Consider the following 27415-nt stretch of genomic DNA (forward strand, 5'->3'; position numbering starts at 1 on the left):
TAGGAATTCCCCAACCTTTTTGTGATGCAATTAAATTATTTACTAAAGAACAAACTTATCCTTTATTATCGAATTATATTTCTTATTATTTTTCTCCAATTTTTTCTTTATTTCTTTCTTTAGTTGTTTGATTTTGTATGCCTTTGTTTATTAAATTATTTTCTTTTAATTTAGGGTTGTTATTTTTTTTAAGTTGTGCTAGATTAGGTGTTTATAGAATTATAATTGCTGGTTGATCATCGAATTCTAATTATGCTTTATTAGGAGGATTACGAGCAGTTGCTCAAACAATTTCTTATGAAGTTAGAATAGTTTTAATTTTATTATCTTTTGTTTTTTTAATTGGAAGATATAATATTTTTCAATTTTTTTATTATCAAAAGTATATTTGATTTTTAGTAATTTTTTTGCCTATTAGATTTGTTTGATTTTGTATTTGTTTAGCTGAAACTAATCGAACCCCTTTTGATTTCGCTGAAGGTGAATCTGAATTAGTTTCTGGGTTTAATGTTGAATATAGAAGAGGTGGATTTGCATTAATTTTTATAGCTGAATATTCTAGAATTTTATTTATGAGAATATTGTTTAGAGTTATTTTTTTAGGTTGTGATTTATTTAATTTTGTGTTTTATTTAAAATTAGTATATATTTCTTTTGTATTTATTTGAGTTCGTGGGACTTTACCTCGGTTTCGTTATGATAAATTAATATATTTAGCTTGAAAGTGTTTTTTACCGATTTCTTTGAATTGTTTATTATTTTTTATTGGGTTTAAGTTGTTGTTGTTAAATTTTATTTAATTAATTTTGTTAAGTAAAGTTAATAGAAAGTATTTTCTATATTATGTTTTCAAAACATATGCTTATTCAAGCTCATTAACTATTTAATTAAATTATCTCATCATTTATTAATTATAGGATTTGTAATGTAATATAAAAAGTAAATAATTGTTAAAATTTGACCTACAATAATATAAGGAGTTTCTACCGGTCGTGCTCCAATTCATGTTAATAAAATTACTGTAATAATTATAATTCAAAATAAAATTTTATTTATAGGATAAAATTGAATTCCTCGGAAATTTCTTAAGTTATAAAATGGAAGAATTGTTAAAATTGCAATTGATATAATTAGTGCTATAACTCCTCCTAATTTATTAGGAATTGATCGTAAAATTGCATAAGCAAATAAAAAATACCATTCTGGTTGAATATGAATAGGAGTCACTAATGGATTTGCTGGAATAAAATTATCTGGATCTCCTATTAAATATGGGTAGGTTAATGTTAATAATATTAACATTGAAACTATAATAATGAATCCAACAATATCTTTGTAAGAAAAATAAGGATGAAATGGAATTTTGTCAATATTTGAATTTAATCCAATAGGATTATTTGATTCTGTTTGATGTAAGAATAATAAATGAATTATTGTTATAGCTAGTACAATAAAAGGTAAAATAAAATGGAAAGTAAAGAATCGAGTTAGTGTAGCATTATCAATTGCAAATCCTCCTCATACTCATTGGACTAAATTTATTCCTAGATAAGGAATTGCTGATAGTAAATTTGTAATAACTGTTGCACCTCAAAAAGATATTTGACCTCATGGTAATACATATCCTATAAAAGCTGTTGCTATTACTAAAAATAAAATTAAAATTCCAATTAATCATGTAGGTGTAAATAAATAAGATATATAATAAATTCTTCGTCCAATATGTAAATAAATACAAATAAAAAAAAAATGATGCGCCGTTAGCATGTAATGTTCGTAATAATCAACCATAGTTTACATCTCGACAAAGATGATTTACTCTATCAAAAGCTAAATTAATATTTGCGGTGTAATGTATGGCTAGTAATAAGCCTGTTATAATTTGAATAATTAAGCATAATCCTAATAATGAACCAAAATTTCATAAAGTTGAGATATTAATAGGTGTTGGTAAATCAATTAAAGCATTATTAGTAATTTTAATTAAGGGATGTTGATTTCGAAAAGGTTTATTCATTAGTTTATAATTCGTAGTGGTCCATAAAATATATTAGTAATTTTTACTACGGCAATTAATGTAATTAATAAATAGTTTATTAATATAATAGTAATTATATTTGTTGGGTAGTTAAATAATTTATTAAGTATAATAGAATTTTCTTGTATATATGATTTTATATCATATATTGTTTTTATTTCATTATTTTCTATGTAGTTTAATATAAAAGGTTTATCTAAGAAAATTGAAATTATTATTATAATAATGAATATTATAATATATGAAATTGTTATTTTAATTGATAATGAAAATATTTGATGCTAGTGAAGTTACATAAATAAATAAGACTAATATTCCTCCTAAAAAAATTAGAAATAAAATATAAGAAAATCAGAATGTTTTATATAGTATTCCTGTTAATATGCAAATTTGTAGTGTTTGTATAAGTAATATTAGTCCTATAGCTAATGGATGATTTATTTGAATAAAAATTAATCTAGAAATTAATGTAGTAATAAAAAAAAATAATTGAATTATACAAGGGATAGTTTATTAAAATATTAATTTTGGAGATTAATGATAAAGAAGTTTCTTTTTTCTTGAAGTTTTAAAAAATAATTTTTATTTTTGATTTACAAGACCAATGTTTTTATTAAACTATTAAAACTAATGTTAATCATTTTATATTGAATGTTACTTTTTATTTTATTTTTAATTGGAGTTTTGGTATTTGTTTCTAATCGTAAACATTTGTTATCAATATTATTAAGATTAGAATATATTGTTTTGAGTTTATTTTTTATATTATTTATATATTTAAATTTGATAGACTATAGATTATTTTTTAGAATTTTGTTTTTAATTTTTAGAGTTTGTGAAGGAGTATTAGGTCTTTCAATTTTAGTTTCATTAATTCGAACTTATGGAAATGATTATTTTCAATCTTTTAATTTATTATAATGTTGAAATTTATTTTTATATTAATTTTTATATTTCCTATTTGTTTCATAAAAAAAATTTTTTGAACGGTTCAATTTTTATTATTTTTGATAATATTTATAATAATTTTATTTAATTTTAGTTTTAATTATTTTATAAATATTTCTTATTTTTTAGGAATAGATGTTCTTTCAAATGGATTAATTTTATTAAGAGTTTGAATTTGTATTCTTATACTAAATGCTAGTTATATAATTAATAAATTGGATAATTATAAAAATTTATTTTTATTAAATATTTTAATTTTATTAATATTTTTAATTTTAACTTTTAGTTCAATAAATTTATTTATGTTTTATTTATTTTTTGAAAGTAGATTAATTCCTACATTATTTTTAATTTTAGGTTGAGGTTATCAACCTGAGCGTTTACAAGCTGGAATTTATTTATTATTTTATACTTTATTTGTTTCTTTACCTATATTAATTAGTATTTTTTATTTATACAATATTTTCATAAATTTAAATTTTTATTTTTTGTATAATTATTTATTTAATTATGATTTATTATATTTGTCATTAATTATACCTTTTTTAGTAAAAATACCTATATTTTTAGTACATTTATGATTACCTAAAGCTCATGTGGAGGCTCCTATTTCAGGTTCAATAATTTTAGCAGGAATTATATTAAAATTAGGGGGTTATGGTTTATTACGAATTTTTTCATTTTTACAGTTTAGTGGATTTAAATATAATTATATTTTTATTAGAATTAGATTAGTTGGAGGATTTTTAATTAGTTTAGTTTGTTTACGTCAAACTGATTTAAAATCTTTAATTGCTTATTCTTCTATTTCTCATATAAGAATTGTTTTAAGAGGTATTTTAACATTAAATTATTGAGGCTTATCTGGTGCTTATGTATTAATAATTGCTCATGGGTTTTGTTCATCTGGTTTATTTTGTTTAGCAAATATTACTTATGAACGATTGGGTAGTCGTAGATTATTAATCAATAAAGGTTTATTAAATTTTATACCTTCAATGACTTTATGATGATTTTTATTGTGTATTTGTAATATATCTGCTCCTCCATCATTAAATTTATTAGGAGAGGTTTCTTTATTAAATAGAATTATTAGATGATCTTGGTTAAGTATAATTATATTATCATTAATATCTTTTTTTGGAGCTTGTTATACTTTGTATTTATATGCTTATACTCAACATGGAAAAAATTTTTCTGGGTTATATTCTTTTAGAATAGGGAATATTCGAGAGTATCTTCTTTTATTTTTACATTGATTTCCATTAAATATATTAATTTTAAAAAGAGATATTTGTATAATTTGATTTTAAAATTTAAATAGTTTAATTAAAATATTGATTTGTGATGTCAATGATATGATTTATAATCATTTTAAATTGTGAAAAAATTATCTATTTGTAATATTGGATTTTTAATATTAATTAATTTTAGATTTTTATTTTTTTTTATAAGTTTAAATTTTTTATTAAAGAATTTAATTTATTTTTTAGAATGGGAAATTATTAGATTAAATTCTTCTAGAATTATTATAACTTTTTTATTTGATTGAATAAGATTATTATTTATATCTTTTGTATTAATAATTTCTTCTTTTGTTATTTATTATAGAAAAGAATATATAATAAGTGAATTAAATATTAATCGTTTTATTATATTAGTTTTTTTGTTTGTTATGTCAATAATACTATTAATCATTTCTCCTAATTTAATTAGAATTTTATTAGGTTTGGATGGGTTGGGATTAGTATCCTATTGCTTAGTAATTTATTTTCAAAATTTGAAATCTTATAATGCTGGAATATTAACGGTATTATCAAATCGTGTTGGTGATGTTGCTTTTTTATTAGCTATTTCTTGAATGTTAAATTATGGTAGTTGAAGATTTATTTTTTATTTAGAATTTATAAAAAAGGATTTTGAGATGAATGTTGTAATATTATTAATTATGTTAGCAGCTATAACTAAAAGAGCTCAGGTTCCTTTTTCTTCTTGGTTGCCGGCAGCAATAGCTGCACCTACTCCAGTTTCTGCTTTAGTTCATTCTTCAACTCTTGTAACTGCTGGAGTATATTTATTAATTCGGTTTAATATCTTATTATTAGACTCTTTATTAAGTTGTATTTTATTATTATTATCTGGGCTAACTATATTTATAGCTGGATTAGGTGCTAATTTTGAATTTGACTTAAAAAAAATTATTGCATTGTCTACTTTAAGTCAGTTGGGCTTAATAATATGTATTTTATCAATAGGTTTTATAAAATTAGCTTTTTTTCATATATTAATTCATGCTTTGTTTAAAGCATTATTATTTATATGTGCAGGAGCTATTATTCATAATATAAATAACTCTCAAGATATTCGTTTAATAGGGGGGTTAAGAAGTTTTATACCTTTTACTTCAACTTGTTTTAATGTTGCAAATTTAGCTTTATGTGGAATACCATTTTTAGCTGGGTTTTATTCTAAGGATATAATTTTAGAATAGTTTCTATAAATTATATCAATTTTTTTAGATATTTTTTATATTTTTTTTCAACTGGTTTAACTGTATGTTATTCATTTCGTTTAATTTATTATTCAATAATTGGTGAATTAAATTGTGGATCTTTAAATATATTAAATGATGAGGGATGAATTATGCTTCGAGGTATAATAGGATTAGTAATTATAAGAATTTTAGGGGGTAGTATATTGAGATGATTGTTGTTTATTACTCCTTATATAATTTGTTTACCTTTTTATATAAAATATATAACATTATTTATTTGTATTTTAGGGGGGGTATTAGGATATATAATTTCTAATATATCTTTATTTTATTTTAATAAATCTTTAAATAATTATTTAATGGTTAGTTATTTTGGTTCAATATGGTTTATACCTCATATTTCTACTTATGGATTAATTAATTATCCTTTAATATTAGGAAATATAATTTATAAATCTTTTGATCAAGGTTGATCTGAATTTTTAGGTAGTCAAAATCTATATAATAATTTAATTAAATATTCTCAGTTACTTTTTGTTTTTCATAATAATAATTTAAAAATTTATTTAATATTATTTATTTTATGAATTATTATATTAATAATTGTATTATTATTATTGTTTTATTCAAATAGCTTAAATTTAGAGTATAACATTGAAGTTGTTAGGGTAATTAAAAAATTTTTGAATATAAAAATTAATATATGAATATATATATATACACACACACACACACACACACACACACACACACACACACACACACACACACACACATGTATATATGTATGTAATGAATTAATTATAGTAATAGTAATAAAATTTATAAAAAAAAATTTTTTAATTTTACAATGAAAATGTAATGTTTTTATTAAACTATATAAATTATAGAAGTATAAATGGAATTAAACCATTAAAAGATAAAAGTTAGCAGCTTTTTCTTGATCATCTTACTTCTTTAATTGGAGTTTATTTACTCATTTTTATCATTAACAATGATAGGCCTCTTTTTGGCTTCAATTAATATTATGAATAAGGGTATAAATATTTACCTAAGATTAGGTCGAAACTAAATGCAATAAAATTGCTTCATTATTCAAGGTAGATTGAAGAATCAATACTTTTTGAATGCAAATCAAATGTTATTTTTAACTACAACCCTTATTTAATTATTTTGATCAGTTTAATATTCCTTGATTTCATTCATGATAAAGTCCAATAATTAAAATAAAAATGAATGTAATTGAAGTAGTAGTTCATATAAAAATATTAGATAATTTAATAATTATGATTATAGGTAGAATTAATACGATTTCTACATCGAAGATTAAAAAAATAATAGTAATTAAAAAGAATTGTAAAGAGAAGGGTAGACGTGATGATGACTTAGGGTCAAATCCGCATTCGAATGGTGAACATTTTTCTCGATCTCTTAAAGTTTTTTTAGATAAAATAGATGCACTAATTATGATAATTGTTGTAATAATTATAATTAATATTATTATTGTTAAGATTAAATAAATTATCTATACTACTGTTATTAGTAGTCTTTATGATTGGAAGTCAAATATACAATTATATTATATAGATTTATTAATTAATTAATTGGCTGTATTTTATCTATATTAGTAAATTATTAATTTCCTCATCAATAAATTGAGATATATAATAATAATCATACAATATCTACAAAATGTCAATATCAAGCAGCTGCTTCAAATCCGAAATGATGAATTTTTGAAAAATGATAATTTAAGTGGCGTATTAAACAAATTAATAAAAAAGTTGTTCCGATTAATACATGAATTCCATGGAATCCTGTAGCTATAAAAAATGTAGATCCATAAATAGAATCTGCAATTGTAAATGGGGCTTCAATATATTCATAAGTTTGAAGAATTCTAAAATAAATTCCTAATAAAATTGTAAAAAATAATCCTTGTGTTGTTTGTGAATAATTATTTTCCATTAATCTATGGTGAGCTCATGTAATTGTTACCCCTGATGTTAATAAAATAATAGTATTTAATAAAGGAATTTGGAAGGGGTTAAAAGGTTTAATTCCTGTAGGTGGTCATGAAATACCTAATTCAATTGATGGAGCTAATCTTCTATGAAAAAAAGCTCAAAAAAATGATAAAAAAAAATAAAATTTCTGATAAAATAAATAAAATTATTCCTCATCGTAATCCTAGTGTTACAGGTAATGTATGAATTCCTTGGAATGTTCTTTCTCGTGAAATATCCCGTCATCATTGATAAACAGTTAAAATTGTAATAATATTACCTAATAAAAATAGTGATATATCATATTGATGAAATCATTTTACTAGTCCTGATATTGAAGTTATTGTCCCAATAGCTCTTGTTAAAGGTCAAGGGCTAAAATCTACTAAGTGAAATGGATGATTTGCATGTGTTTTCATTTTATAAAAATAATTAATTGATTCTCTAGAATATAAAGTTCTTAATACTGCAAATACATAAGATTGAATAATTGCAACTGCTGATTCAAGAATTAATAGTGCAATTTGACTAATTAATAATAATATTATAATTATATTATTAATAGAAGATCCTGTATTACCTAATAAAGTTAATAATAAATGTCCAGCAATTATATTAGCAGTTAATCGTACTGCTAAAGTTCCTGGTCGAATAATATTACTAATAGTTTCAATGCAAACTATAAATGGTATTAGAATTTTAGGTGTTCCTTGAGGGACAAAATGAGCGAATATATGTTGAGTATTATTGATTCAGGCATAGATTATAAAACATATTCATAAAGGTAATGATATTGTTAATGTAAAAATTAGGTGTCTAGTTCTTGTAAAAATATATGGGAATAGTCCTATAAAATTATTTAATAAAATTATTGAAAATAATGAAATAAAAATAAAAGTGGATCCTGAGTAACTTTTTAGTTCTAATAAAGTTTTGAATTCTTTGTGTAAAGATATTAAGATAAAATTTCATATAATATTCCATCGAGAAGGGATTAATCAATAAGTTGATGGAATAATTAATAACCCAATAAATGAACTTATTCAATTTAATGATAAGTTTAAAATTCTTGATGAAGGATCAAATACAGAAAATAAATTAGTTATCATTTTCAGTTGAATGAATTAATTATTTTATTTTTAAAATAATTAGATTTAGGTGTTTGATTAATAAATGAATAATAATTAATAATTCTAAATATAATAAATGTAATTGAAAATATAAAAAATAATATTAATCATCTAATAGGGGCTATTTGTGGGATTAAAAAATATTAAAATTATTAATAATTTTAGTTTGACATACTAATGTTATAAATTTAACTAATTTTTTTTATATTATGAAATAATTTTATTATTAAAATTCATCAGAAGTAATTGCTAATTTACTATTAAGTGGTTTAAGAGACCAATACTTGCTTTCAGTCATCTAAAGATGAGTTATTATTAATTCATTTAATAAAATTATTTACAGGAATTCTTTCAATTACAATAGGTATAAAACTATGATTAGTTCCACAAATTTCAGAACATTGCCCAAAAAATAATCCAGGACGGTTAATTATAAAATTAGTTTGGTTTAATCGTCCTGGTGTTCTATCAATTTTTACAACAAGAGCAGGAATAGTTCATGAATGAATAACATCTACTGCTGAAGCTAAAATTCGAATTTGTGAATTTATAGGTAAAATTACTCGATTATCTACATCAAATAATCGAAAATTATTATTAATTATTTCATTTGTTGGGATTATATATGAATCAAATTCAATATTTAAAAAATCTGAATATTCATATTTTCAGTATCATTGATGTCCAACAGTTTTTAATGTTATTGATGGTTCATTAATTTCATCTGATAAATATAATAATCGAAGTGATGGGAAAGCAATAAATAATAATATAATTGTTGGGAGAATTGTTCAAATTACTTCAATGGTTTGTCCATGTAATAAATTTCGATTTGTATATTTATTAAAGAATAATATAAGTATTAAATAACTGATTAATATTGTAATTATAATTAAAATTATTAATGTATGATCATGAAAAAAAATTAATTGTTCTACTAAAGGTGATGCACTATCTCGAAGTCTAAAAGTGGCTCATGTTGTCATTTAATTTCTAATAAAAGTAAAATCTTTATATATGAAGCTTAAATCCATTGCACTAATCTGCCATATTAGAAATTAATTAATAAAGGTAATTCAGAATATCTCTGTTCTGCTGGAGGAGTATTTTGAAATCATTCAATTGAGGATCTAAATTGTATAGTATGTAAAACTATTCGTTTAGAAATTATACTTTCTCAAATAATAAATAAAAATTATAAGATTCCTATTAATGAAACAGATGAACCAATTGTGGAGGTGATATTTCATGTAGTATAAGCATCTGGGTAATCTGAATATCGTCGTGGTATTCCTGCTAAACCTAGGAAATGTTGAGGGAAAAATGTTAAATTTACACCTAAAAATATAATTAAAAATTGAGTTTTTAATCAAATAGGATTTAAAGTTAATCCTGTAAATAAAGGGTATCAATAGATAAGTCCAGCTATAATAGCAAAAACTGCTCCTATAGATAAAACATAGTGGAAATGTGCAACTACGTAATAAGTATCATGTAGAATAATATCAATTGATGAATTAGCTAATACTACTCCTGTTAATCCTCCCACGGTAAATAAGAATACAAATCCTAAAGATCAAAGTATCGTTGGAGAATATATTAATTGAGTTCCATGTAATGTTGCTAATCAACTACAAATTTTGATACCTGTAGGGACAGCAATAATTATAGTTGCTGAAGTGAAATAAGCTCGTGTGTCTACATCTATTCCTACTGTAAATATATGATGAGCTCATACAATAAAACCTAATAATCCGATTGTTATTATAGCATAAATTATTCCTAAAGAACCAAAAGTTTCTTTTTTTCTTGATTCTTGTCTAATAATATGAGAAATTATTCCAAATCCAGGTAAAATTAAAATATAAACTTCTGGGTGACCAAAAAATCAAAATAAATGTTGATATAAAATAGGATCTCCACCACCTGCTGGATCAAAAATTGATGTATTTAAATTTCGGTCTGTTAATAGTATAGTAATAGCTCCTGCTAAAACTGGCAGAGATAACAGAAGTAAAAGAGCAGTTAATATTACTGCTCATACAAATAAAGGTATTCGATCAAGTGTAATACCTGTCGATCGTATATTAATAACAGTAGTAATAAAATTTACTGCTCCTAAAATAGAAGAGATTCCAGCTAAATGTAAAGAAAAAATAGTTAAATCAACAGATGCTCCTCTATGTGCAATAGTAGATGAAAGAGGAGGGTAAATTGTTCAACCTGTTCCAGTTCCAGTTTCTACTATACTGCTAATGAGCAATAGTGTAAGGGATGGGGGTAATAATCAAAAACTTATATTGTTTATTCGAGGGAATGCTATATCAGGAGCTCCTAGTATAAGGGGTACTAGTCAATTTCCAAATCCTCCAATTATGATTGGTATAACTATAAAGAAAATTATTACAAAAGCATGAGATGTAACAATTACATTATAAATTTGGTCATTCCCAATTAAGTTACCTGGATGACCTAATTCAGCTCGAATAATAATTCTTAATGAAGTTCCAATTATTCCTGCTCAAGCTCCAAAAATAAAATATAATGTTCCGATATCTTTATGATTTGTTGAAAATAACCATTGTCGCGACTAAGTGCGACTTATTTATGGTACAATTCAATATTATAATTAAATGGCTGAATTTTAGGCGGTAGACTGTAAATCTATTTATAAGAATATTTCTTTTTAATTAAAGTTTTATAGTCAATAATGACATTAGATTGCAAATCTAAAGGAGTAATTAGATTACTAAGGCTTAAAAGGTTCTACTAATATTTATAGCTTTGAAGGCTATTAGTTTTTTTAACTTAAAACCTTCAAAATATTAGTAGAATAGTGGATGGATAATAGAAATTGTAATTAAACTAAATGTTGAAATAAAAGAAATCATTAATATTCATTTAATAAAAAAATTATTTGATTTTATTGAAAATATTCAATTATTTTCATAATAGTTTAATATGAATGTAGAAAAACATAATCGTAAATAAAAAAATAATGTAATTAATGATATTGTTACTATAATTGTTGTCAATAAGTATTGACTATTTATAATTAAATGTTGAATTACTAATCATTTTGGTAAGAATCCAATAAATGGTGGTAACCCTCGTAAAGATAGTAGATTTAATAGTAAAATAAATTTTAAAATTTTTAAATTGAAAAATGAATTGAATAATTGATTCGTATGATAAATTTCAAAATTTTTGAATAAAAAAATTATACTAAATGATAAAAATGAATAAAATCAAAAATATGTAATTCATAATATTTCATTAATTTGTATTGCTGCTAATATTCATCCTAAATGAGTAATAGATGAAAAAGCTATTAATTTTCGTAGTGAAGTTTGATTTAATCCTCCTAAAGAACCAATAATATTTGATATAATAATAACAACATTTATAAAATTAATATTAATTAAATAAAAAATTAATATTATAGGGGCAATTTTTTGTCATGTTATTAAAATTAAATTATTATTTCATGATAATCCTTCTATGACTGTTGGAAATCAAAAATGGAAAGGAGCAGTGCCTCTTTTTAATAATAAAGAAGAAATTAAAATTCATTTACTAAAAAAATAATCATTTTGTATCAATAAAATATTTGTATATATCATAATAATACAAAATAATAGAATTGCTGATGCAATTGTTTGAATTAAAAAATATTTTAGAGAAGCTTCTGTAGATATTAGATTATTATAATTATTATCTTTTATTAGGGGGATAAAAGATAATAAATTAATTTCTAAACCTATTCAAGCTCTTAATCAAGAATTCGATGAAATTGTAATTATTGTTCTTATTAGTAATGTCGAAAAGAATATAATTTTTGCAGAATTATTAAAAATTAAAAAGAAAAGGATTTATAACCTTTATAAATGGGGTATGAACCCAGTAGCTTTATTAGCTTATCTTTTTATATTTTAGTGTAAGATTCACATAAGTTTTTGATAATTTTAGAAATGGTTTAATTCCATTAAATATAATGAATGTAATAGAATTACATTATTTATCCTATCAAGATAACCCTTTTTTCAGGCAATTCATTACGTTAAAATAGACGATTCTCATTTTATTTTTTAGAATGCAAAATTATCTTTTTTAAAATTAAAGATTAAAAATCATCACAAAATAAATGGAGTTTTTTTTTTTTATACTACGATTTTAAAAAAAACTTAGTAAAATTCATTTTAAATATGTAATATATTAAATAATTAAAATTAGTGTTTGAAAAATTACTGATTTTAATCTCATTTAAATAATAAAAAATTCTAATATAGATAGGTATGAGAGTTAAAATCACAACTCTAATATAGATATATAGATGTATATCGTTTATTTATATTTAATATTTAGATTTATTAAAATTTCTAATAATAGATTAAAATATTAATAATCAAATTTTAATATACTAATCTATATTTTTAAATTTCAAGGGTTTTTGGACAAAATTAATATGCATCTATTAATATATTAAATATTTATATATATATAGATATTTATTGATCTTTATAGTATATCTATTAATTATAGTGAATGAAACATAATTTTTAAATAAAATGTCATGTATATAAAATTATTGAATGGAAAGTGTCTATTTCGGTATAAAGAAAATTGATTAGAAACAAAATTTTGAAAATTTTTTTAAAAATTTCGAATTTTTTTGCAATAAAAAAAAAATGTAATGAAAATAATTAATAATTTTAAAATTTTTAATATTGTAAAAAATTGAAATTTTGTTAAAAATTAAAAATTTTTAAATTATTTGTCTTTTAAATTGTAAGACTTAGTAATTTTAAAATTTATTATTTATAATTTTATATTTTATTTAAATTTTATTGATTATTAAATGTAAATTTTATATACTATATTTTATTATTTATTTATATTAAGTATTGATTTTTAAAAATTGAAAATTAAATTATTTTATTTTATATAAAATAAATTAAAAATTTTAAAAATTATTAATCATTTTTGTTGAAATATGATACATAAAATAGCAACCCTAAATTTGTAACAATGCGTATGTCAGATAATCTCACTCTTTTATTGTTTTTGACACTTTGAGTCTCTTATTAAACGTTGAACAGTACACTCGTGTTTTTACTTATTGATCTTTGGGAAACACCTCAACATAACTTTTAACAGGTTATGGGCCCAGTAAGCGCATGTTCAATTGAAAGTTAAAAAGTATATTTTTCGTAAAATGAGTTCGATGTACCAGATCGAGAAGCTGGACGATAAGAATTATGATTCTTGGTCCGTTCAGATGCGCAGTGTGTTGGTGCATTCTGAGCTATGGAAAATAACTTCAGGGGAGTGCAAAAGAGACGACACAGGTGATGCTGACGAAGTGGCAAAGTGGATTGCTCGCGACGAGAAGGCTTTGGCCATGGTCACATTAAGCGTGAAGCCAACGCAACTGAATTATTTGCGGCATTGCAAAACGTCGGAAGAAGCGTGGAAAAAACTTAAAGAAGTTTATCAGCCAAGTGGTCCGGTAAGAAAAGTTTCACTTTATAAAAAGTTATTGAGCCTAAAAATGTCAGAGGGTGAAAACGTTGCGGCGTATTTGAATGTGTTCACCACAATTATGGACAAACTAGCTGAAGTGGGCATAGAGCTAAATCAAGAGCTGGTTGCCATTATATTATTATCTAGTTTGCCAAAAGAATTCGAGAATTTTGTCATTGCGATGGAAACGAGGGACAATCTTCCAGCGGTTGACGTGCTAAAATTGAAGCTTCTAGAAGAAGGCGAGCGTCGTGGTAGCATGCATGAACATACAGCTAACGAATTTAGTGGACAGCAAGCGTTTGCAGCGAAGTCGACGTCTAGCGGCAACAGAGAGAAGAAAAAAGGCAATTACAACAATGTTACTTGCTATCGTTGTGGAAAAAAGGGCCATATAAAAAGCAATTGTTCGGCGAAATTAAACAAATCTACGAAAGAAAACGATTCAGCTAAACAGCAACAACAAAGCTCCTTCACTGTTTTGGGTGCAAAGATTGCGAAAAATTCGACAGAGGAAAGTGGTGTTTAGATAGCGGTGCGACAGCGCATATGTGTTGCGACCGAAAATTGTTCTCGAACTTTGTGAATCATACAGAGTGGATCGCATTGGCCGGTGACAACAGCATTCGTGCAGAAGGTAAAGGCGATGTGAAAATACAAACGGACATGTATGTTGTGACACTAAAAGACGTTTTGTTCGTGCCTGGTATGAGAGGCAATTTTATATCAGTTGGTCGTGCAGTCGAGATGGGCTGCGCAGTAGTTTTTGGCAGCGAATTTGCAACAATTAAGAAAAACGGCGCCGATATTTTGCGTGTAAAAAGAACAAAGCATTTGTTTATGCTGAGTAATGAGAAAAGTGGTTGTTTTGGTGCTATTCAAAGTGACGCAGTAATGTGGCATAATAGATTTGGCCACATAAATTATGCGAGTTTGAAAGAAATGTCAAACAAGTGCATTGTAAATGGTTTAGAAAATGTAGATTTTTCTGTGAAGCCATCGTGTCAAACGTGTATGCTTAGCAAAATACACACACAACCATTTCCAAGTGCAGCAGAAAACAAATCAAAGAATTTGTTAGAATTGATACATACGGATGTATGTGGGCCATTTGAAACAACTTCACTTGGTGGTGCGAAGTATTTTTTACTATTTATTGACGACATGTCAAGGCGAGTTTTTGTTTACTTCTTAAAATCAAAAGATGAAGTTTTTGATAAATTTGTATCGTTTTGCTCAATGGTAGAGCGACAAACTGGCAGAAAAGTGAAAGCAGTTCGTAGTGACAATGGACGTGAGTACGTCAACAAATCATTTAAGGAATATTTTGATAAGCATGGCATAGTGCGGCAATTAACAGTTCCCTACACTACTCAGCAAAATGGGGTGGCTGAGAGGGCAAACCGCACGTTGGTTGAAATGGCCAGGTGTTTATTGGCACATTCGGGTATGTGTGCGGCGCTATGGGCAGAGGCAGTGGCAACTGCCGTGTATTTGCGGAATCGATTGCCAACTAAGGCATTAAATAATATGACACCATATGAAGCATGGTGTGGTAAGAAACCTACAATAAAACATTTGCGAGTATTTGGCTCTACGGCAGTGGCATTAGATAAAACGCAGCGTAGCAAATTTAAAGTGAAGGGTAAACAATACAAAATGGTTGGTTACTCAATGGTTTCAAAAGCGTATAGATTATACGATCCTGATGTTAGACAGGTGGTTGAAAAACGCGACGTATTATTTGATGAATGCCATAGCGTGGAAGCGTGTAACGACGAACAAATAACATTCGATTTTTTTGATAACCATCAGGTTCAAGCTGACACTGGTACTGCTGGTGATGTAGATTCTGATAAAGAAATCTGTAGCGATGATAATAAAGAAATCTGTAGCGATGATAATGCAAGCGATATGTATGCGAGTGCTGAAGAAGAAGTTGAGCACATTGGGCGTGGTAGACCTAAGCTCGTGCGTAATGGTAAACGAGGTCGTCCACGAAAAGTATTTAATGTTTTAAATGCTATGAGTACTAAGGAGGTGCTTGTTCCTCAAACATACGAGGAGGCAATTAGTAGCGATGAAGTTGATTTATGGAATGCCGCCATGAAAAAAGAACACGATCCGTTGGTTGGAAATAATACATGGTCTTTGGTAGACTTACCAAAGGGCCAGTCAATCGTAGGGTGCAAGTGGGTATATACCCTAAAGCGCAACGAACATGGTGGTATTGAGCGGTATAAGGCACGGTTGGTGGCAAAGGGGTGTTCACAGAAATATGGAGTGAATTACTCGGACACTTTTTCTCCAGTATGTCGGTTTGAGACCATACGGTTGGTATTGGCATTAGCAGCAGAGATGAAACTACATGTACACCAGATGGATGTATGCACAGCATATTTAAGCGACGAACTAGATGATGTCGTATACATGAAACAACCACAAGGTTACCGTGATGAAAGTCAACCAACAAAAGTCTTAAGGTTAAACAAGGCCATATACGGTTTGAAGCAGTCTGGAAGAGCTTGGAATTTCAAGTTAGATGAAGCGTTGAGAAGTTTAGGTTTCAGTCAGTGCGAGAGCGAACGCTGTTTGTATAAACAAGATATAGAAGGTAACCTTTGCTTAATCCTTGTTTATGTTGATGATCTGCTTCTAGCATGCCAATCGAAGGAAATCATGACTAGGGTCAAGGCGAATATATGTGATATTTTTGAATGCATTGACAAGGGTCCGTTTCATATGTTTTTGGGTATGCAGATTGAGCGTGAAGGTGAACTAGGTGATATCACCATTGTTCAATCCCAATATATCAAAGATTTATTGGCGCAGCATTGTATGGAAGTATGTAAGTCAGCATCGACACCATTAGATGTTGGTTACCAAGTAGCGTGTGATGATGAACGTTGTACTAGGGTTGATCAGACATTAAACCAATCTACGATTGGGGCGCTGATGTGGCTGGCGCTTTCGACAAGACCGGATATATTCCATTCGGTAGCCAAGTTGGCACAGCGAAAGAAAGATCTACATAGCGAACATTTGGCGAGCATAAAGCACATTTTAAGATACCTAGCATCAACCAAAAATATGAAGTTGCGATATAGAGCATGCGGTCAAGGATTGATCGAAGATCATACACCGGCTACGTGTTCTTCTTTGCAGGAGGGGCGATTTCCTGGAAGTCAGAAAAACAGGATTGTGTAGCCTTAAGAAGTACCGAGGCCGAATACATGGCCATGTCATCGGCAGCAAAAGAAGCACTACATTTAAGACGTATTATAATTGAGATTGGATGTGGTAACGTTCAAACTCCAACGATATTGTACGGGGATAACATTAGTGCTCAACATTTGGCAAAGAATCCAGTGCATCATGCTAGATCGAAGCACATTGATATCAGATATCATTTTATTAGAGAGATTGTTGAGAAAGGTGAAATAAAGTTAGAATATGTATCAACTAATAACATGATAGCTGATATTTTAACAAAAAATTTGTCGAAGAAGAAACATACAGATTTAATGAAATTGTTAAGTTTAGAAGAATAACATTTGCATTGAGGAGGGGTGTTGAAATATGATACATAAAATAGCAACCCTAAATTTGTAACAATGCGTATGTCAGATAATCTCACTCTTTTATTGTTTTTGACACTTTGAGTCTCTTATTAAACGTTGAACAGTACACTCGTGTTTTTACTTATTGATCTTTGGGAAACACCTCAACATAACTTTTAACAATTTTCATTTAATATTTTATTATAAAATTGATTTTTATTAAAATTTTAAAATTATTAATTATTTTTAATTTTATTGAACAATTAATTATAAATTATTAATTTATTTTATTAAAAATTTTAAAATTAATAATTTTTATAATTTTTATAAATTAAATATTAATAATTAATTAGGGGTTAATTATGAATTATTTATTTTATTAAAAATTTTAAAATTATTAATTATTTTCATTATATTAATTATTTTCATTACAAAATTAATTTATGAAAAAATTTTTACGGGAAGCTAAGTACTATATTTAAATATTTATTTTAAGATGATTTATTAATAAAAATATAATTTCAATTATTAAATATAGTTATGTATTAATATTTAATAATAACTTTAAAAATTGAAATTAAATTATTTTATTTTATATAAAATAAATTAAAAATTTTAAAATTATTAATTATTTTCACTTAATATTTTATTATAAAATTTATTTTTATTAAAATTTTAAAATTATTAATTACTTTTAATTTTATTGAATAATTAATTATAAATTATTAATTTATTTTATTAAAAATTTTAAAATTAATAATTTTTATAATTTTTATAAATTAAATATTAATAATAAATTAGGGGTTAATTATGAATTATTTATTTTATTAAAAATTTTAAAATTATTAATTATTTTTATTATATTTATATTTTCATTATAAAATTAATTTATGAAAAAATTTTTACGGGAAGCTAAGTACTATATTTAAATATTTATTTTAAGATGATTTATTAATAAAAATATAATTTCAATTATTAAATATAGTTATCTATTAATATTTAATAATAACTTTAAAAATTGAAATTAAATTATTTTATTTTGTTTAAAAAAAAAATAATTTTAGGTTTTTAAAATTATTAATTATTTTCATTACATATTTTATTATAAAATTTATTTTTATTAAAATTTTAAAATTATTAATTATTTTTAATTTTATTGAATAATTAATTATAAATTATTAATTTATTTTATTAAAAATTTTACAATTAATAATTTTTATAATTTTTAATAAATTAAATATTAATAATTAAACAGGGGTTAATTATGAATTATTTATTTTATTAAAAATTTTAAAATTATTAATTATTTTCATTACATTTATATTTTTATTATAAAATGAATTTATGAAAAAATTTTTACGGGAAGCTAAGTACTATATTCAAAAATATTTATTTTAAGATGATTTATTAATAAAAATATAATTTCAATTATTAAATATAGTTATCTATTAATATTTAATAATAATTTTAAAAATTGAAATTAAATTATTTTATTTTGTTTAAAAAATAATTTTAGGTTTTAAAATTATTAGTTATTTTCATTTAATATTTTATTATAAAATTGTTTTTTTTAAAATTTTAAAATTATTAATTATTTTTAATTTTATTGAATAATTAATTATAAATTATTAATTTATTTTATTAAAGACTTTAAAATTATTAATAATTTTCATAATTTTTATAAATTAAATATTAATAATTAATAGGGGTAATTATTAATTATTTATTTTATTAAAAATTTTAAAATTATTAATTATTTTTAATTTTATTAAATAATTAATTATAAATTATAAATTTATTTTATTAAAAATTTTAAAATTTATAATTTTTATAAATTAAATATAAATAATTAATAAGGGGTTAATTATGAATTATTTATTTTATAAAAAGTTTTATAATTATTAATTATTTTTATAATATTTAAATTTATAAAATATGAGGAATTAAGTGTTAGAATATAAATTTGAGAATAATTTATAAATTAAAATTTAATTTAAATTATTGAATATATAGTTATTGTTGAAAACCTATTGTAGTTGAGAACTACACATGTGATATTTAAGTTTTCTCTTTCAACAACAATACCTTTGAGTTTCATGTATTTGAAAAATTTTCTGAAGTATTTGATGTAATTTTTTCTATCTTGAATAAATCAACGAATTGTTAAGACGTATAAACGTTTAATTCAAGTCTTTTATTTTACATCGAGCTTCCTGCAGAAATAAAGTTTCAACAGGTTATGGGCCCAGAATCCGTGTCGGTGTAAAATTGAAATAAAATATTCGTATATATTCGCGTTTGTCGCATAATAATAATAATAATACCCAACGGATTAAACCCTCCAAAGCCCGCCCGACCGGCGCGAGGGGCGCATCCGCATGACGCACGGATTTGTTATTGCCGAGTTGTTGATAGGCGGAGGTTTGTTAAGCGTCGAGATCTAAAACTGCTCAGCTACAGAATAAAAATCATCAGCTGAGTACTATACATAACAGTTAGAAATTACATAGAAATTATACATATATATACTACATTGTTAAATAAGTGAACATTTTTAATTTATTTGATTTTTTTTTTTTTTTTTTTTTTTGTTAAGAGTTAATATAGGATAAGACAGTTTTCTTTATGGTAAAAAGTGAATCCGTTATATCAAATGAATTAGAATGAGTGTTAAAATCATGACACAAACACCGAAAAGATTCATTTAATTCGAAATTAGTTCTACACTGACTCAAAAGAAGAGGTTTGTAATGTCTTGACACCCGTGATGGGACGTTGAAATTTACTTCGTTCAAAAGAATTGGACTAGAAATCAGTCCATTCAGGAATTTAGCCATAAATATAACGCCTAGCATTTCTCTACGACTTGCAAGAGTTGGAAGATTGATAAGCTTTAACCGACTAGTATAAGGTGGAAGATTATACGCAGAGTCCCACTGAAAATTCCTTGAAGAGAAAAGTAGAAATTGCTTTTGTATTGATTCAAGTCTATCTGCATGAACTCGATATTGTGGATTCCAGACTATTGATCCGTATTCTAGTATCGGTCTAAATAAGGTGATGAAAAGGGCTTTAGTTACATAAGGGTCACTAAATTCTTTGGACCACCGTTTCACGTATGAAAGAACACCTCTAGCCTTATTGACAGTAGCATTAATATGAAGGTTGAAACTAAGTTTAGCATCTATCGTGACTCCCAAGTCCTCAAAATAGTTTAAGAGTCCGTGTCGGTGTAAAATTTAAATAAAATATTCGTATATATTCGCGTTTGTCGCATAGTCTCGTTGATTTAAAAATGGGTTCGCTATACCAGATTGAAAAATTAGACGATACAAATTACGACACGTGGTGCATTCAGATGCAGTGTGTCCTTGTACATGCGGAGATTTGGACCGTGGTAAACGGCGATTTTGCAAAGCCAGAAGATGCCGAATTATTGGTTAAATGGAAAGCCGAAAATGAAAAATCCTTGGCTACGATGATGCTGTGTGTAAAGCCATCACAATTAGGTTATCTTAAAAACTGTACCAATGCCTCCGAAGCATGGCAAAAGTTAAAATGTGTATATAAGCCAAGTGGACCAATAAGAAAGGTGACATTATAAAAAAAACTTTTGAATCTCAGTATGTCTGAAGGTACATCAATGGTACACTATATTCAAGAGTTTATGAATGTATCTGAAAAATTAGCAGAAGTAGGCATAGATTTGAACGAGGAACTTTTAGTTATTATATTGCTATCTAGTTTGCCTGGAAATTTTGAAAATTTTGTTATAGCAATAGAAACTCGTGATTCTTTTCCAACGTTTGAAGTTTTGAAGGCAAAGCTGTTAGAGGAGTTTGACCGGCAGAATCAAAAGGAGAAGGGCAATGGAGTTGTAGCCAATCAGCAAGTTTTTCTCGCAAATTCTAAAGGAGAAAGCAAATCGGGAAAGAAACAATTTAACGGCAAGTGCTTCAACTTTGGCAAGCGTGGACATATGGCGTCGAAGTGTAGAGCGCCGAAAAAGACTAGAAACGAGCAGAAAGAGCAGTGTTCATTTGCAACATTAGCAGCAGCAGATGTCACAGGTTTCAGCAGAACATCATGGTGTCTCGATAGCAGTGCCTCCACTCATATATGTAGTGAGCGAAATATGTTCGTTTCTCTCAGAGAAAGTAAAGAGAGAGTGATGTTGGCGACGGAAACTTATGTGGAAGCTGAGGGAATAGGCAGCGTTGAAATAAATGGAAATTGTAAAATTATTTTAAAAGATGTATTGTTTGTACCAACAATGATTGGAAATTTTATATCTGTTGGAAAAGCTATAAGTAATGGTGTAAGTGTAACATTTACAAATGATTGTGCTATCCTAAAGAAACAATGCGGCTACATTTTGTTAAAAGCTGAAAAGAAAAACAATTTATACATTTTTGACGTAAATACTCGAATTAAAGCACATTCGTGTTTTAGTGCAGCCGAAGAGAATGCAATGATTTGGCATAAGCGTTATGGGCATTTGAACTTTCAAAATCTAGGAGAGTTGTCCAATCGAAAAATTGTCAATGGGTTGGATTTGAAAAGTATGCCAAAAAATATAAATTGTGACGTTTGCATGAAAGCTAAAATATGTGCGCGGCCATTTCCAAAGAACAGCGAGCATTCTTCGGTAAATTTGTTAGATTTAATTCATTCTGATGTGTGTGGCCCTATGCCCACTGTGTCTCTTGGTGGCGCACGTTATTTTGCCACTTTCATAGATGATAAGTCCAAGCGCATATTTGTTTATTTTTTGAAATCAAAAAATGAAGTATTTGAAAAATTCAAAACGTTTAAAAGCCTCGTAGAATGTCAAACAGAGAGAAGAATAAAAGTTCTCAGGAGTGACAATGGGACAGAGTACATAAATCGTGAGTTTGACGATTTTTTGAGTGCATGCGGCATACAGAGGCAGCTAACCGTTCCTTACACTCCTCAGCAAAACAGAGTTGCAGAAAGAGCGAACAGGACGATTGTTGAAATGGCTCGAAGTATGCTTATACAAGCTGGCTTATGCGAATCTCTTTGGTCAGAAGCAGTTGCAACAGCTGTATACATACGGAACAGATCGGTTACAAAGCAGTTAGGTGATAAAACTCCATACGAGATGTGGACGGGGTTCAAGCCCAATGTTAAACATTTCCGAATTTTTGGTGCAAAATCATTTGGACTCGATAAGAGTCAGCACAAAAAGTTTAATGAAAGAGGCAAAGAGTATACGTTTGTGGGATATTCCTTGACAGCAAAAGCATATCGGCTTTACGATTTTGAACAGAGACGAGTAGTAGAAAAACGCGATGTAATTTTCGATGAAGGTGTATTGGGCAATGCAGGGAACGCACAACTGAAAGAGATAGATAGAGATCACGTATTAGTTGAAGTAAATGGAGCAAAGAACAATGGGCAAAATGAGAAAACAACGTTGAGTTCTGAAGAGAAAATAGTGGCACATGAGGCTCATTTTGAGGAGGAGCAATATGAAACAGCATCAGACAAATCAGATAGTCAAGCAAGTGCTGAAGAAAATGAAGACCAAGATGAATACGATAATCGTAGTGTCAGCGAGACAACTACTTATGCGAAACGCGGAAGGGGAAGACCAAAAGTGCTGCGCACAGGCAATCCTGGTCGGCCACGTAAAGAGTACCACTTAGTGAATTTGGCTGAAAGAGATACTATCACAATCCCACGCATGGTATCAGAAGCCTTATCAAGTGATGAAAGTCAAGAATGGAAACAAGCGATGGAAAAAGAGTATGACTCTCTTATAAATAAAGGAACGTGGGTGTTACTTGATTTGCCAGAAGGCAAACGTAAGATTGGATGCAAATGGGTTTTCAATTTGAAACGTGACCAACATGGCAATATTGCGCGTTACAAAGCAAGACTGGTTGCTAAGGGGTGCAGTCAGCAGTATGGTGTAGACTACCTCGAAACATTTTCGCCTGTTGTACGTTATGCAACCATACGTATGTTATTTGCATTAGCCGCGGAGCTAGAGCTGCATATGCATCAGCTAGATGTCTCAACCGCGTATCTCAATAGTGACTTAGAGGATGAAGTTTTCATGGCGCAACCTGAGAGGTTCGTAAGTTCGAGTCACCCAAATCGAGTCTTAAAGCTAAACAAAGCTATTTATGGACTAAAGCAGTCAGGCCGGGAATGGAATCATAAGTTGGATTCTATTTTGCAAAGTTTTGGTTTTGAAAGCTGCAAAACGGAACCGTGTTTGTACAAAAAGAATGAAGGCAATAAATACAATTTGTTAGCAGTTTACGTCGATGATATAATTGTTGCTTGTTCGAGTGAGACAGATCTAGTGATGATAAAGAGAAAAATAGCAGAGAGTTTTGATATAGTTGACAAAGGCAGAGTTCATCATTTTCTTGGTATGGAGATTGAGCGCGTTGGCAGCGTTGGTGCTATCTCTGTTGGGCATACAAATTATGTGCAAGACTTATTAAAACTTTATGGCATGGAGCAATGCCGAGGGGCTTCTACGCCACTAGATCCTGGTTTCACAACTAAATGTTGTATAGATGAGTGCGAGAGAGTAGACACTACAAAATACCAATCCCTTATCGGTATGTTGATGTATCTGGCTGTAACAACTAGACCATATATTCTACATTCGGTTAGCAAATTGGCACAACGCAACCAAGAACCTCATATTGAACACGAGAAAGCGACAAGGCATATTTTAAGGTACCTTTCGGTAACTAAAAACTTGAAGCTTCATTTCAGAAAGACTGGCAAGCAAGCTGAAGGTTTCGTTGACGCAGATTGGGGTAGTAGTGTAGAGGACAGGAGGTCATATACTGGTTATGTTTTCAAACTAGCAGGGTGTGCATTTTCTTGGGAGAGCAAAAAACAAACTTCAGTTGCATTAAGTAGCACAGAAGCGGAATATATGGCGCTTTCAGCAGCTGCGAAAGAGGCTGTGTACTTGAAAAAATTACTATGCGAAGTGAATTTTTACAGAGGCGAAGGTCCATTTACAGTATATGGCGATAATTTGAGTTCAAATCAATTGGCAAAGAATCCGGTTTATCATAATCGGAGCAAACATATTGATATTAGGTATCACTACATAAGAGAAGTAGTTAAGAGTAATATTGTGAATTTAAAATATTTGAGTACAGATAATATGCCAGCTGATATAATGACCAAGAACCTTTGTAAAACGAAACATATTAAATTAATAGATTTACTTGGAATGAAAAATGATTGAAAATATAAAAACGTAATTGTTGTTGAGGAGAAGTGTTGAAAACCTACTGTAGTTGAGAACTACACATGTGATATTTAAATTTTCTCTTTCAACAACAATACCTTTGAGTTTCATGTATTTGAAAAATTTTCTGAAGTATTTGATGTAATTTTTTCTATCTTGAATAAATCAACGAATTGTTAAGGCGTATAAACGTTTAATTCAAGTCTTTTATTTTACATCGGGCTTCCTGCAGAAATAAAGTTTCAACAGTTATTTATTAATATTAAATATAAATTTTAAAAATTGAAATCAATTATTTTATTTTATTAGAAAAAAATAGTTTAGATTCTAGAATTATTAATCGTTTTTATTTTATATTTTATTATGAAATTGATTTTTATTAAAAATTTAAAAATTATTAATTATTTTCATTATGTTATATTTTATATTATTTTACGAATTTATGGAAAAATTTTTAGGGGGGTAAATTACTATATTAAATTATTAATTTGATAATTATTAGTTAATTTATAATATTAAAAATTTTAAAATTATTAATAATTTTTATAATTTATTTTTTTTATTATTAAAATTAATTATTTTCATTACTTGAATTTAATATTTATTATTTATTTTCATATTTTTTATAAATTTGTTTTTAATATAAAGTTTTATTTTAGTTTATTTTTTGTTATAAATTTATTTTATATGTAAATTTTTGTGTGTATTATTATTTATTTTAATAATTGATAATTTAAATTTTATTCTCAGTAATTAGTTTATTGGTGGAGGCTGAGCTCAGGGCTCCACCGGGGTCACAAGGTGGCGGATCGTGAACGGCCTCTAGTAGGTTAGCTGCGAATAACCAATAAGCAGTCCCCGACCAAGAGCGACCATAGAGGAGGGCGTGGCGCAAAAGGCCACACATGCCCAATGAATCTTGGTGGCAGGGCGAGTGGGTGCCGCCCTAAAACTTCAATAAGCATCCTCAGGATTGAGCCCAGTAAGATCCTGACGGCGACAACTGGAAAATGTTAAGGAAAAGATTGCTATGGGCTGGCGTGGACGGTATTCTACCATCTTAGTAGCCGAGGGTGACACCTCGTCGAAACGGCTGGTGGGCTAATATCGTCTTCGTCTCCGTCTCGTTAAAACCTTGGCAGGTCTCCAAGTACGTTCGAAGCCACGTCACCATTAAGTTGGTGGTGCAGGATCAGTTGAGATGACTCCTGACTTACGCCGGATTCTGGCTCTGAACACAGACTCTCATAAGGACCTGTGTCAACCCTCGCGTGGCCTCCCTGCACATGCAAAGATAACCACGGGAATCTAAAACGGCGACTGCACATCGGGCGGAGATAGCGGCTTGGAGCGGAGACCCAACCGAAAAGAAATGAACCAAACAATTGACACGCGTAAAAGTAACGAGGCTAATGATAGCGGTGTAACCGCTTTTCAAAGGAGCAGCAAGGTGCTCCGATCGCCGGTGTTAAAAGCCGCTAGCAATGCGACAATAGCACCAGCAGAGAAACAAGTTGGCGGGTCAGCAATGGCCAGGGACACCCCACGACGAACGCAAGGGGGGAAAAAAGCTAGTAGGAAAGTAGATGCCACCCCATCTACCCCTGGACAGCAAGGTGACGGCAATGACGGGCGGGAAACCTCCGTATGCGGTGCAACATCGGGGAGGACAAGTCAAGTTGACCTCCTCGAGTATGCAAGAGTTGTGCTGCGCAGCATGCAGGCTGCTGCGGCCAAACAGAAAAATGTGTCGATGGACATAAAGAACGGCATGGCACAACTTGAAGAGACACTGAGTCGTATGCGCTCTTTATTAGAGGGTAAAAGCGCAGAGTACACAGAACCGAAAGCGACTCGTGGGAACAAAAGAGCACGAACGAACTCTGGCTCGCAACCGGGGGCCTCGGAGGCCAAGAAAAAGTGCGATGAGGGTTCTGCGAAGATAATCTCGGGCGAGGCCTGGACGACCGTAAGGAACCGGAAAGCCAAACCACGCCCTGAGAAAGGACAAAGGACACCACCTGGGCAAGCCAAGAAGGCAAAAAGAAAAGGCAAGCCCAGAAACAGACGGGCCGCAACTTTCGTAGTTAGACCAGCCCAGGGAAAGAACTACGCCGAAGTCGTAGGAGCCATCCGGGGCGAGCTTCGGCCTGAAGATACAGGAACCGTCATACGCTCCGTCCGAAAAACCAAATCCGGGAGTGTACTTATCGAAACTGCACGTTGCGGCGATAAATCAGCGTTCATCCAAGCGATAGGAAGCGCTGTTGGAGAAGCGGGCGAAACCAAGCAGCTTACACGGCGAATGCGGATAGAGGTGCTGGGCATGGACTGTCTGGCAACCGCCGAAGAAGTTGCCCAGGCTGTTAGGAAAGCTGCTGGCGGGGAAATGACGGGGCATGTCCGTGTGTCTATTTTCTCGGCAAACCAGCGTGAACAGAAGATGGCAGCCATTGAAGTGGAC

General features: G+C 28.3%; 1 protein-coding gene and 2 pseudogenes across 2 annotated transcripts in view; 1 reads left to right on the forward strand and 2 right to left on the reverse strand.

Annotated features, from left to right (window-relative positions):
• The window catches only part of CCHa1-R (CCHamide-1 receptor), a 331052-nt gene that overhangs the window by 215536 nt on the left and 88101 nt on the right, over positions 1-27415 (forward strand). The window lies entirely within an intron of this gene.
• LOC137247280 (NADH-ubiquinone oxidoreductase chain 6-like) lies at positions 881-2533 on the reverse strand (annotated as a pseudogene).
• On the reverse strand, positions 11442-12470 carry LOC137247281 (NADH-ubiquinone oxidoreductase chain 2-like; annotated as a pseudogene).

This window comes from Eurosta solidaginis, chromosome 3, assembly GCF_040869045.1.
Source record: "Eurosta solidaginis isolate ZX-2024a chromosome 3, ASM4086904v1, whole genome shotgun sequence".
Classification (NCBI taxonomy): domain Eukaryota; kingdom Metazoa; phylum Arthropoda; class Insecta; order Diptera; family Tephritidae; genus Eurosta; species Eurosta solidaginis.